The sequence below is a fragment of the Nomascus leucogenys genome, chromosome 5 (assembly GCF_006542625.1).
Source record: "Nomascus leucogenys isolate Asia chromosome 5, Asia_NLE_v1, whole genome shotgun sequence".
NCBI classification, from domain to species: domain Eukaryota; kingdom Metazoa; phylum Chordata; class Mammalia; order Primates; family Hylobatidae; genus Nomascus; species Nomascus leucogenys.
This window is the reverse complement of record NC_044385.1, coordinates 17,873,611-17,886,639: the sequence shown is the minus strand read 5'-3', so window position 1 is coordinate 17,886,639 and position 13,029 is coordinate 17,873,611. Positions and strand designations below refer to the sequence as shown.

Genomic DNA, 13,029 nt, shown 5'->3' with positions numbered 1-13,029 from the left:
GCAGAAGGGCCGTCGGGCCCATGGGGAAGTACCCAGTAGAGGCCAGTGCTTTGCTTTCTCTCCTTGTGTGTGTGATTGCCCATAGATGCACTGTCAGCACCCGGGTTCCCTGTACACATTTACTGCTAACAGGGGTCATAAGTGCACAAGATCACTTTGGTGTTTGACCCGTTTCTTGGAGAAAGCAAAGATTCAGTAGGGAAAGTGACGTCCATAGAGGAGATGAGCGTCTCAGCAGGCTTGGCGCACTGCATCTGATCATGCGATCTCTTTCCTGCCCGGTACAGCATGGTGCTCTCTGGGCCCTTTTTCTTTTTTTTTTTTTTTTCTCTCTTTTTTTTTTAGATGGAGTCACTCTGTCGCCCAGGCCGGAGTCCAGTGGTGCAATCTTGGCTCACTGCAACCTCTGTCTCCCAGGTTCAAGTGATTCTCCTCCCTCAGCCTCCCGAGTAGCTGGGACTACAGGTGCCCGCCACCACGCCTGGCTAATTTTTTGTAGTTTTAGTAGAGACAATTTCACCATGTTAGCCAGGATGGTCTCGATCTCCTGACCTCGTGATCCGCCCGCCTAGGCCTACCAAAGTGCTGGGATTACAGGTGTGAGCCAGCACGCCTGGCCTCTGGGCCCTTTTTCTAATTCCAAGGGAGAAGGGAGACCGCCTCAGATTCTGCAGTAGTGCCTGGACCCCAAACCCTAAAAGCAGAGGCCAGCTCACACCTGTTTCTAGAAACAGCTTTTGTGTCTCCTGCCCCGTAGGTTCCTGTAGTGGCTTTGGGCAGCATTTGGAACCTATGGCCAGATAAGATCCCTTAATGATGTGAAATACTGCATAAGGTCAAAGTTCCAACTTTAACATGTCTGTGCTAAATTTTTAAAACTATTCAACAATTCATGAAGGTGATTTAAAACATGAAAGTTTGAGAAGGAGAGCCAACACTCATCATTCTCCACTCTTAACACGATCATTTTTATTCCAGTGCCTTTCATTCCAGGCTAATCCATATGGATACAGATTTTTATATAGTTGTTTCATTGTGTACATAAAGCTTTGTCTCCTGCTTTTTCATTTAACATAAGCATTTTGCATGTGGCTATGTGATCTTTATAATTTTAATGGGTGCATAGTATTCTTTGAAGGGACTGTTAACAGAAATTAACCTTGTATTGGTGAATGTTCTAAGTTTCTTCTGTTTTTTCTCTTGTAAATAATGCTGCAGCATTTGTGCATAAGATTTATTCATTATTTTAGGTTAGTTCACTGGGATGAATTCACAGAAGTGAGATTTCTTGGCTTAAAGATTTTCAGTGGCTTTCTAGTTCTTGATGTTGGGTGCCAACCCAAGTTGTTTTCCGATAAGGTTTAATTTACACTGTGTCCTTTTGCTTTTGAAATAAGGTAGTGAGACATCTGCAGCCTGTGTTGTGATGCCAAATATTGAGATAGCATGGAGAATGTCCCAGCTGTTGAAGGCAGAGAATGGACATGCAAATGAGTGGCACCAGAGGTAGGGGATCTCACAGCTTGTCCCTGGGTGGCACTGGTCAACCCGCCCCAGGGCAACACTCAAGAGGGAGGGAGGCCCTCGGGGTAGCCAGAGCCCCTGGAAAGGGCTGGTAGATGCCCCACAGGGCTGGAGGTTTCTGTATGGAGTCCTGCTGTAGGTCACTCATATTAGGCATGATGTGAACGTGCTCCACTCAGCTACTGTGATCTGATTGAAATAACCTTCTAAGAAAAGAGCTTCCAACTGTGGAAAGACCACTGGTTTGGATCAGGTTGACATGGAGTCTGGGCTTTGATGGGACTGTATGAACCACCTTAACCCCTGTGTTTACCTGTCTTTAAAGTGGGCTAATAAGGCATGACAGTGTCCTCTGCACAAATCCTTTGTGAAAGAAGAATTTGTAATTAATAAAAAGAAAAAAAAGACCTTTTTGAAAAAAATAGATTAAGACAATCCTTATAGGGTTTTGGGGTAATAGTCACACAGCTAGTAGCTGCTGAACCCTGAGCAAAGAAAATGTTAATGAGAAAATGTACATTTTAAATGAATAAAAAGAAACATACAGTCCCTATGTATTTCTTGTTTGTTAGAAACTTTTTCAGACACTCCTCCCTGCAGCGTCACTCATGAGTTTCTCTTTCTTGGGTGCAGATAGCACACATTTTGCATGGCGTGCCTCACATGGTGTTTCTCATCTCTAGCTACTTTCACCATCTTTCTAAATATCCCACGTGGGTCGTATCATTTTACTAACTTTGAAAGGATTTATCAGGCCTTTTTCGAACGCCTACTTTATCAGTCCTGAGGCTGCCTGCTTTATCAGTCCTGAGGTTGCCGTGGAGAAATGGTGGCAGGACAGTGGACTCCAGGGATTCAGTGAGCACGCAGACATGTCTTGTCTCTCCCTTCTTGCTGTGACCAGTGGGTGTGATGTGCTGGTCTCTGCCATCTGCTGTCTCCCAGGGCAGCTTGGGAAAGCCTCTCCTCTCCCCCGACTTCCCTGCTTTCTTCCCTTTTCCCAAAATCCAGATCTAATTCTAATGGTCCCCAAAGAGAAGTCAACTGAAGTGTGAGGTTTCTCCCTTTGAAGATAAGGGGTAATTGCTGTACAGAGGACCTCACACTGGGGGAGAATTGCTGTAGTGGGGGAGTTGTGAGGAGTAAAAGAGAGAACATACTAGTGCTAGGCCTGGGGTGGGTGTTGAATAAGCATTAGTCCCTCTCACTCACACTTGGGTTGGCTGTACCTGGGCTGTACTGCCAGGAATTTCCAACTCTGTAATGATTTGTGAAGAGATAAGTCGGGGGAGAAGCTTAATTACAAATTTTCCATTTTGTTTGTAACCCTCAGCCCTCCTGGGGCTCTTTGCATATAATTCTGAGACTCATTTTTTTTTTTTTTTCTTGGAGATATTCTTCAAAACAGAGTCAAGTGTTTTATATTTTTGGTGGTGGGGGGTGACAGAGGGTCTCTTACTCTGTTGCCCAGGCTGGATTGTGATGATGCGATCTTGGCTCACTGCAGCCCCAAACTCCTGGGTTCAGGTGATTCTCCTGCCTCAGCCTCCCAAGTAGCTGGGACTACAGCTGTGCATCACCACACCTGGCTAATTTTTAAAATTTTTTGTAGAAGCAGGGTCTCACCATGTTGCCCAGGCTGGTCTTGAGCTCCTGGGCTCAAGCTATCCTCTCGCCTTGGCCTCCCAAAGTGCTAGGATTACAGTCGTGAGCCACCACTCCCAGCCCGGAGCCAGTTCTGACTTGGTGGTTACAGAGCAGGCCTAGAAAGGAACCAGTTGTATGGAAGTTAGGCCCTCATGGGAAGGATTTAACCAGATGGTCATGGGAGATGGTGGCACCTACTGGTGACAAGGAGCATTGCACTTTAGCTCTGTGAGACCAGCTCGTGGGCTGAGGTGAAGTGGGGAGGAAAGCAGCCTTGCAGGTGTATTGACATGGAGGTCAGGGAGCTGCTGAGCATGGAGGAGCACGGTGGTGATGGGAGGAAGGGGCAGTGGAGCAGCAGGGGTGTGAAATGTGCAGGGCTGCAGCCTGGCCGGCTGAGGCTGCCTCCTGCTGGCCTCCCTGTGGCTGCTCCACTGTAGCCCTTGGGCCCCGCTCATCACCAAGTGCTGCCTGAGGGCTTCACCTCTCTCTTCCCACCTTTTTTTCTTACCTATTGGCAATGATTATTTTTAAATTTTTAAAATACAATTGATTTTTACATAAATCACATGGGAAATAATTTTCTAAAATAACCCCCCATTTTTTTTTTGTAAAGAGACATTTTCTAGTCCAGTGTGCAGAAATTCATCATTTTTCTAAAGTAAGAGAACCTGCTTCAGCTGTGGTTGAGAAACCCAGAACAAGAAGTGAGCTGCAGTTGAGAGAGGGCTTTGTGTGCCACCCCCCGACTGGGGAGGCGGTGGACTCGGAGCAAGTGTTAGAAAATGGAGCCATAAAAGACTCCTTAAAGTGTCGGGCGCTCAGCTAACTTAGGGCTAGAATTATGTATCATCTCTTAAAGGACCTGCTGTTCTTGCCTTCAGGAATGGGAAGTTATCACCAGGAGCTAAGAGCTGACCTGCTTCATAAACTCTTATTTAGACCTAGGAATGAGGAAAAGCTGCATGTGAGTGGCATCCCTTGTGCTCGCTTTCTCTGAGCTGCCTTCTGCTTAGGTCTTCTCTGCCGAGCATAAATGTTTAGGATGGTCTGGCAGCTCTTGAAGAGAGGATGGTGGTGTGGAATAGATTCCTCTGAGGCCTTGCCCCTTATGTCCCCGGAGCTGAGCTGATTATTCTCATTGGAAGATTGGCTTTCGAGTGAGCATTTGTCAAGAGATTTGTACCTGAGTTTTCTTGAACGAAGAGGGAGGCGAGAGGGCTTAAAATTTCCATTAAAAATGAACAGGCACCCTAGAAATACATGATTGACAGATGTTGGCCCAGGAGTTTTCAGTGTAATTGCTTTCTCTGTAGGTAAAATAGGATTATGCACACATTTTTGTAATTTTTTACAATTTTATTTTTTTCTAGAACAGTTTTAGACTTACAGAAACATTGGGAACATTGTGCAGAGGCTCCTATATATCTCATACCCAGTTTCCCTGTTATTAAAACCTTACATCAGCATGATTCATTTATTGTAAAGAACCAGTATTGATATGTTATTAACTGAAGTTCTCACTTTATTCAGATTTTTGACAACATCCCCTAGTGTTCTTTTTCTGTTTTAATATGTTATCGAGAATACCACATTCCAGTTAGTGATTATGTCTTCTTACTGTGACACTTTTTTAGACTTTCCTTTTCTTTTTATGACCTTGACGGTTTTGAGGAGGCTTGGTCAGGGATTTTTTAGAATATTCCTCGTCTGGGGTTTGTTTGATGTTTTTTTCTCATGATTAGATGAGGGTTATAGGTTTGGGAGAGGAAGACCACAGAAGTAAAATATGCATAAATTTTTAAACAAGTTGTTAAATGAGTTAATTATGGAGAGGAAGGGAAGTTTAGTAGCCCTGAATAGTAACTGGAAGAGGAGTAAAGGCTGGACCCCCAGATTGGAAGAAGGCAAGTTTAATGTTCTTAATGATGGGACTTAATGTCTAACTTGTGTCATGCCTTATAGTTCAAAGGGGATGGGATAGAGTGGTTCTTACATTTTCATGTTATATCTTGGGAAACTGAGGCTCAGAGAAGCAGCCTGAGTTGCCTAAGGTCATAGAGATAGACCAGGATTTACCGGATATGCCAATGCATTTGCAAACCATTCCTAGTTGCATTTTCTATGCCCAGAGGTTCTAGACTCAACTGGCTGGGTCGCTGATGGCCATGTCATCTGTGCGTAGCTATAGGGATTTAAATAGGAAGATTTTTGTTAAATGAAGGCAATTGACCGACTGTGCATGGAATGAATGTGCAGGATGATTCACCAGGCCTTCTGCCTGTTAGAGAAGTTAAATGGTTGAGAATTAATAATTATGCGATTGTAGTTCATGACTTCAGCACATGTCATTGTTACAGTTCTCAAATGTTGAGCAGCCCCACGTTATTCCCCACCAGCCTGTTTTTCTCCGAGGTTACACAGTAAAATAAGTGAAGTGGTGACCTTTATCATAACATTTTTTATTTGTGAGCAAGTGGAGTATGTATAAAGCAGTTTGTGACTTTGAATCCAAAATAGAAATTTGCCCTCCTCTCATTTTCGCAGCATTGAGTTTCATAAACTAAGTTTGAGTAGTGAAAGTGAAACTGGAAATGCATGGATGAAGCCAGTGGTTCTGAACACTGAGAACTGCCTGGGAGCTTCTCGAAAAACCCCCAAGGCTGGGTCCCATTCCCTAAAGTTGTAATTATATTGGCCGGGGCAGGAACAGACCTTGGGAAATCCAAAACTTGGCCTTTTGTCTTGTTTCTCACTCTACCCAGGTCTTCATTCTTAAACCTTTCATATCTTTTGATTCTTGCCTAAGTAAAGGTTTTGGGAGCTGTTGGGCTGGAGCTTTCAGAGCTTCCAGTAGGTTGATCTTACTCCTCTACCTGTATTTTACCTGTTCTCCCGAGGTGATGAAACTAGGAGGACCCATGGCTACTTTTGCTACATGTGGCACAAAACGTGCTTCCGAAATATTTGAGAGACTGAATGAAGCCTGTCTCTGGTCTCTAGGGTGTATTATGTTCCCTTTCTTTTCTAATGATGAGTAGGAGGAAAGATACCACTCTTTCTTGTAAACCAAACTGTTGTTGCTTTCAATGGGAATTTTTATGAAGAAGCAAAAACTGATCTCTTTTATAAATGCATAGATACCAGTGTTTTACACAGTACAGGCTTCTGGTTTTAAGAGAACTTTTGCCATGGTTCAGAGTTATCTTAGTAGCCTAGTATATTAGTTTGTTTTGCATTGCCATAAAGGAATACCTGAGACTGGGTAATTTAGAAAGAAAAGAGGTTTATTTGGCTCATGGTTCTGTAGGCTGTACAAGAAACATGGCAACAGAATCTGCTTCTGGTGAGGACTTCAGGAAACTTTTAATCATGGTAGAAGGTGAAGGGGAGCAGGTGTGTCACATGGCAAGAGAGGGAGCAAGAGAGAGAGGGGAGGAGGTGCCAGGTTCTTTTAAACAATCAAATCTGTGTGAACTCTTTCCTTTACCATGGGGAAAGCACAAAGCCATGCATGAGGGATCTGCCCCCATGACGCAAACACCCCCACCAGGCCTCACCTCCAACACTGAGGATCACATTTCAACATGAGATTTGGAGGAGACAGATATCCAGATGAAATCACCTAGTTAACTCTGGTGTTCTTTTTTCAGGACCCTTTCCCAGTGAGTTAAAATTAAATTTTTGAGTTTATTAATAGGTCACACAGCCTATTTGGAAAGTAAAAGTTTTTTTGCCTTCTTGTGAGGAGACCTGAAGATTATTCCTCTATACTACCCTGGTGGAACACCAACCTCGAAGAATTAGAAATAAGTCCTTCTGCTTCTCCCATGGGCCACTTTATAGGGAAAATGCTTGATCAAGGGAGGTCTTGGTCTTTAGGGGGAAACTAAGTCTACTCTGTAAAAATTTGCTTTCGAGTAAACAGTAGTTTAGTTAGTTTGTAATGTCTTAGCTTGGCAGCTTAGCTTAGCCTTACCTTTTGAGAAATGGGCTCTGAAATATAAATTATTACATCATTTAAAAATTTCTGGCAACCTGTTTTTTTCCCCAAAACTTGAGGGTTGCTGTGTGGATTGGCTGTAGTGGTAATTACTGAAAAGTCATCAAATAACAGTGAAAACTAGACAACTGATGAGAAGGGAATCAAGTAGTCATTCAGATGGTATTTTTGGTAATTTAATCTGCCTCTGACCATATGGTCTAGTCAGCTGAAATAATTTAACAGTGACAACATATATTTCAGTAAGCAGAGATTAAAAACAGCCCATTTATTTTCTGTTTTCTCCCGCAGTAATATTTTTATATCTCTGTTAACAAATATGATGTTTGCCATTTAAATTATATGGAAGCAGCTTTGGATGATTTAGCAATATACATAACATTTATTCTTTGTTATTATCTAGTTTTATGTATGTAAGCATGTTTATTTTAGTGGTGTTTCATAATTCAAAAATGTTACCAAAGGTGGTAATTGCATTTATATTGGACATGGGTAAGACATCAGCGTGAGATGAAGACACATTTTTGCTGCACAGACTTGCCGCTTTTGTGACTCAATTCTTGGGCTTCCAACACCTCACAGCCCCTGCCCCCCACCCCTGCCCCATACAAATGACTGGCTAGGTGCAGCAGCCTCTGCCACTAGCAAGCCTTATGGCATTGATAAATATAGTGGTTTTAGAATATTCTAAATATTAACCAATTTTTTATTAATCCTCCTCTCAAAACTGGAAGCTAGTCTCAGCTCCACCAAACCCGATTTCACGTGAGCTGGACATGGTGACATGGTTCATTATTTCTAATGAACAGACTGTGACAGGGCGACAATGAGTGATTTCCAAGACTAGGCCATAAAAGGCATCATGATGTTTCCCTTGTTCTTGTATGTGCCCTCTTCCTCATATTCAGTGGGGAAGCCAGCGCCTCTTGGGAGGACACTTAAGCAGCCCTATTGGATGGGCCCCAGTGAAGAACTGGGGCCTCCTGGCCATGTGAGTTACCCGTCTTGGAAGCAGACCCTAGCCCTAGGCAAACCTTCGGAGAACAGCAGCCCTGGCCGAAATCTTTGCAGCCTCATTAGAAATCGTGGGCCAGAACCATTCAGATTCCTGACCCTCAGACACTGTGTGAGGTAATAAACATTTATTGTTTTAAGCTACTGAGTTTTGCAGCAGTTGATAAGTCATGTAGCCCTTCTGGATCCTTTTTTCCAATCCTCTGGGAAACGAATGGTTGGACTGCACAGAGCCCTGCACACACAGAGTCGATCAATAGTGCCTAAGGGGCTTGCCCATCTTCCAGCCACTGTACCTCCTCATCCCCTCAGCGCCTTTCCTCCTTCACTCCCCTGACCACCTTGCCTTTGGCAACTGAGCCAAGAACACTTCTTATTTTTTTCTTATTTGGGTCAGAGACAGATTATACTGGGAATATTCTATTAACAATGAAACCTATATTTACACTTAGTTTCCATAAATATTTAATAAACTCACCTATTGGGTTTATTGCTTCTGAAAATAGTGTCGTAGTATTTAGAGGTCATTGCTATTTTATGTACTTAGAAATAGGGTGAATTTGAGCTGCTGTGCTCTTTGATTATGGCAGGTAAGTAGACGTCGCTTAGCCATGGATTCCCATCTGATTGCACTCATGGCCTGGTTTAATTCCACGTGTGCCTCTGTTGTGTGCATTTGTAAGAACAATTTGGGAGATACATATTTTGAGGTTTTAGGATACATAATTTTGAACCAGATTAAAATGTCTAATAACAATAATCACTACCAGCTGGGGTAAGTTAGTAGGAGAAGAATTAGAGTTCTCATTATCTGGCCCAGATGCCATTTACAAAGGGAGAGAAGACCACAGCGCCATACCTTAGGGCATCTAGGTCTTTCCAGAGGCTGCGTGTGGATGCATCCAACACTCTAGACCAAGGGGTGATGCCAGGCAGGGCAGCAGTGTTCTCCTGTCCCGTGTTTCTCATTTGGTTGGCAGGGCATCCTAGACCTCTGGTTAAATTTCCCTGATGGAATGCAGTGTTTGGTCAGAGCAGCTGAGCCCTCCCTTGTCCACACTTTCCTGAAGCACCATCTGTCTGTGGGGTAATCATTCTGCATTCACTGTCAACATCCCTCCTTTGAGGGTGGTGGAAACAAAGCAGAGATGGGTCTGCATCCTGGGAAATCAAAACGGGCTTACAAGATCACAGGCTTTGAATTCTCAGCAACTTTTGACCCAGCATAAACCACATCATTACTTGTCTAATCTCAGCTGTTTATACTTGTCACTAAAAAGAGGACCTGTCTGTCACTGCATGGTTTTCCCCTTAAAAGGGAGAAAACACACAGATCTGTTGGTAGCACAGCCAGGATACCAGTGGCTGCTGGGCACGAGAGCCTTCTTCATACATTTGCATTCAGTACATTTCCATTTTTGAGCGGCACTGACGCTAGTGTAAATAAGTCTTATAATGTATGTAAATGTATGGGAGGGGGATTGTAACGAAAAGCTTCCACTGCAGAGTAGGCGAAGCCGGTACAATCAATCTGAGTAAGTAGGGCGAGGATTTCTTTTTTTCAGCTGCATTTATTATTGAGCAACTATTGTAAGGCCACCAGTGCAATTGGTAGCATAAGGATACAGAAGGAATATGACAGCTTTCCTTACCCTCAAAGAACCTGAACTCTTTTTGGATATCAAACATGGGCAAAGCAGGTAGCAAATGTAAAAGACCCCCAAGTGCTAACTGAATGTATCACCTACACAAGAACACTGGGCAGGCAGGGACCCGCTGGGCAGGCAGGGATCTGCTGTGCAGGAGGCATTGAACCCAGCCTCCTAATCTTAGAGAAGTTGGACTCCAACACCCACTGCCATTGGCAGGCGTGGCTGGAACCGAGGGCTCTGGCTCCGAGGCCAGTGCTGCTCCCCACGTGTCATGCGGGGTCTCCTCCTTTCCTACTTGTCCCTGCAGCATTGGCCTCTCCTCTCCCCTGCACTGACACCTCACCGTCCCTGAGTGGTCTCCCTCCTGCTCACCAGTAGCTTTAATTACCCGGGGCCTTTTCACAACCCCAGATTTGTGCCTCCATCTGTTTGCAGCTGCCTCCTCTTGGTATCTCACAGTAGCTTCATCATTTCCAAACCAAACCCCTCTTTATTTCCTAGCATTGCTTCTTACCCTCCCCAGCAATTTTCTTGTATCTCTTCTCCGTGGACATCACACCTGTGTAGGAAGTGCTGCAGTCAGAAACCTGGGGCCATCTTTGATTCTTCTTCCCCTTCGCACTCTTCCTGCTGCATTGCCAGCCCCTCCTAGCTGCACCTGTCTCCGCTCTGTCCCTCTGGGACCTGGACTGGGTCCAGCATGCCATCTTCCCATTGCTGCATTACTGAAATGGCCTCCTGGGCTCTCTTGTGCCCTCTAATGTGCCCCCACCTTATAGCCACAGTGATGTTTCTAGAATACAGGTCTCAGACTATCCTGCCACTTCCGTGCCTTCCCGTTTTTGATCTTTCCCTTGTTCCATCTGTCTGGTACATCCACCACCGCTAGTCCCCATTGTTCCTTCTTGCCTCCCTTAGGTCTCCACCGAGCTACCACTTCTGTGTACAGCCTTCCTGGGGGCCCTGTTCTATGCGGGGCCTGTGTCTCTGGGCCATTGTTCCCCACGCTTGTCTGTGGGTGTCTTTGCACAACACAGGCCAAGATGCCCGGCCCCCGCTGTGTCTCTAGGAGCTGACTTTCTTAATACCAGGACAAGGCCTTCGATAGGGGTGGGGAGAAGAGAGTGGGACAAGACAAGCGTCTACAGACCAGTGGTGGGTTGAGTATGGGTGCTCCATCAGCCAGTGAACCTAGTCAGCCATCTTTGCAGGAATTTATTACTAGTGACCACACATATTCTGAGATGAATGGTTAGTACAATGGCTTAATTGAACTTTGTCTATTTAGTTGGGGGAGGGAGGAAGCTATCTTATCTAGAGGCAGTACAGCTAAATGACTGAGACCATGAACTCCAGCCCTGAGCTCCGCAGGGTGTGGATCCAGCCTCATATGAACACTAAACGTTCGGTGCCTTGGCTTCCTCACCTGTAAAATTGGAATAGTAATAGCATTGCAGGAAGATGAGCGTATGTGCAGTGTGCAGAGTGGGGCTTGGCACCTCGTAAATACTGTGTTAGGCAGCAGCCACCATGGTGGTTCCTCCTTTTCATTGTCCTCCCCTCCCCCTCCTCCTCTGCCTCCTCCCCCTCCTCCTCTCCTCCTCCCCCTCTTCCCCCCTCCTCGTCCCCTCCTCCTCGTCCCCCTCCTCCTCCTCCCCCTCCCTCTCCCCTCCTCCTCCCTCTCCCTTCCTCCTCCCCCTCCTCATCCCCCTCCTCCTCCTCCCCCTCCCTCTCCCCACCTCTTCCCCCTCCCTCTCCCTTCCTCCTCCCCCTCCCTCTCCCCTCCTCCTCCTCCCCCTCCCTCTCCTCCTCCTCCCCCTCCCCTCCCCTCCTCCTCCTCCCCTCCCTCTCCCCTCCTCCTCCTCCCTCTCCCTTCCTCCTCCCCCTCCTCGTCCCCCTCCTCCTCCTCCTCCCCCCCCTCCCCACCTCTTCCCCCTCCCTCTCCCCACCTCTTCCCCCTCCCTCTCCCTTCCTCCTCCCCCTCCTCATCCCCCTCTTCCTCCTCCCCCTCCTCATCCCCCTCCTCCTCCCCCCCCATCCCCTTCCCCTTCCCCTTCCCCATTTTTACTGTAGGAGCAGGTAGTTAAGATGATAATCTGCAGTTTTTGACCTGGAAGTCCAGAACAAAACAGTCCTATGTGAGTGACCTCCTAGAAATATATTCTTGGGTTTTTATGAAATTTTGAGAATCAGGCTCTTATAATTTAGTTTAAATTGAGCCCTAGCCTGTCATTCCCACTCTGACTTACATAAAGGGCCAGATTTAGCTTTTTACCAGCTGCGTAACCTGGACAAATTGCTTAGCCTATCTTATGTGTCCTCATTGTAAGGCAGGAATTATAAAATGCAGGAATGAGAGAGGGTCTATGCGCAATGCTTGGCGCATAGTAGGTATTCGTAAATGGCACGGCTTGTTCCGTCTGCTTGGTACCTTGTCATGCCGTAATCATATGGGCATGAACTTACCCTGCACTAGTTTTATAGTAGGTATCGTTGATTGGAAGGAAGAAGAGAGGTTGAGGAGTGCTCACCCTGCACTAGTTTTATAGTATGCATCATTGATTGGAAGGAAGAAGGGAGGTTGAGGAGTGTTACCTGTGGGCAAATCAGTCTTACTTGTGGGCACACAAAAAAAGTTTATTTTCTGGGAAAACACTGATGGTTGACCTGCAAATGTCAGATAATGACTACAGATAATGACTTTATTTTTACATGTAGAGAATATGCTAGAGTCACCAGCCCCACTGGCAGTGTTCACTTTTGATTTTATTCAGCTACAAGTTTAAATGATTTGATCCATTAGCTGGTGTACATAGGAGGCCAGATGCCTATGGGGTGAGGGGTTGAGAGGTGGAAATTATCAGCCACAATGCTACAATCAAGCCTCAAAATAAAAATTAATGCTTAATTAAAAGTCTGCAGAGTGTGACTGTGGTAATTTCATTACTTGCTGATTTAGTATTCACATGTATCTCCTTACTTTGTAAAGCCAGTTGGTGGGTTAAATTCTCTCACTGTTGCCTATCTGCCAGGGTTCCCGCAAAATCAGTGCCAGTAGTAAATTGAAAGTTTCTTTATAGCCAAGTAATCTCAAAAGCCAAGTTATAAATATATCTTTTCAAAACTTTTTTGCAGTAAAAATTATTTAAATTGGGATACAGCTGCATTTTAATACATTTGTTGCAGTGT

The 13,029-nt window shown here is 45.2% G+C and overlaps 1 protein-coding gene across 3 annotated transcripts in view; it reads left to right on the top strand.

Annotated features, from left to right (window-relative positions):
- The window catches only part of GALNT2 (polypeptide N-acetylgalactosaminyltransferase 2), a 214,084-nt gene that overhangs the window by 96,637 nt on the left and 104,418 nt on the right, over positions 1–13,029 (top strand). The window contains exon 1 of one of the 3 annotated variants that reach the window (XM_030812716.1): positions 1,358–1,506. The exons of the other annotated variants lie outside the window; for them this stretch is intronic. The gene's annotated coding sequence lies outside the window, so the exon portion shown is untranslated. Of the gene's footprint in view, positions 1–1,357; positions 1,507–13,029 lie in introns of those variants that run through there. 3 annotated transcript variants of the gene reach the window in all.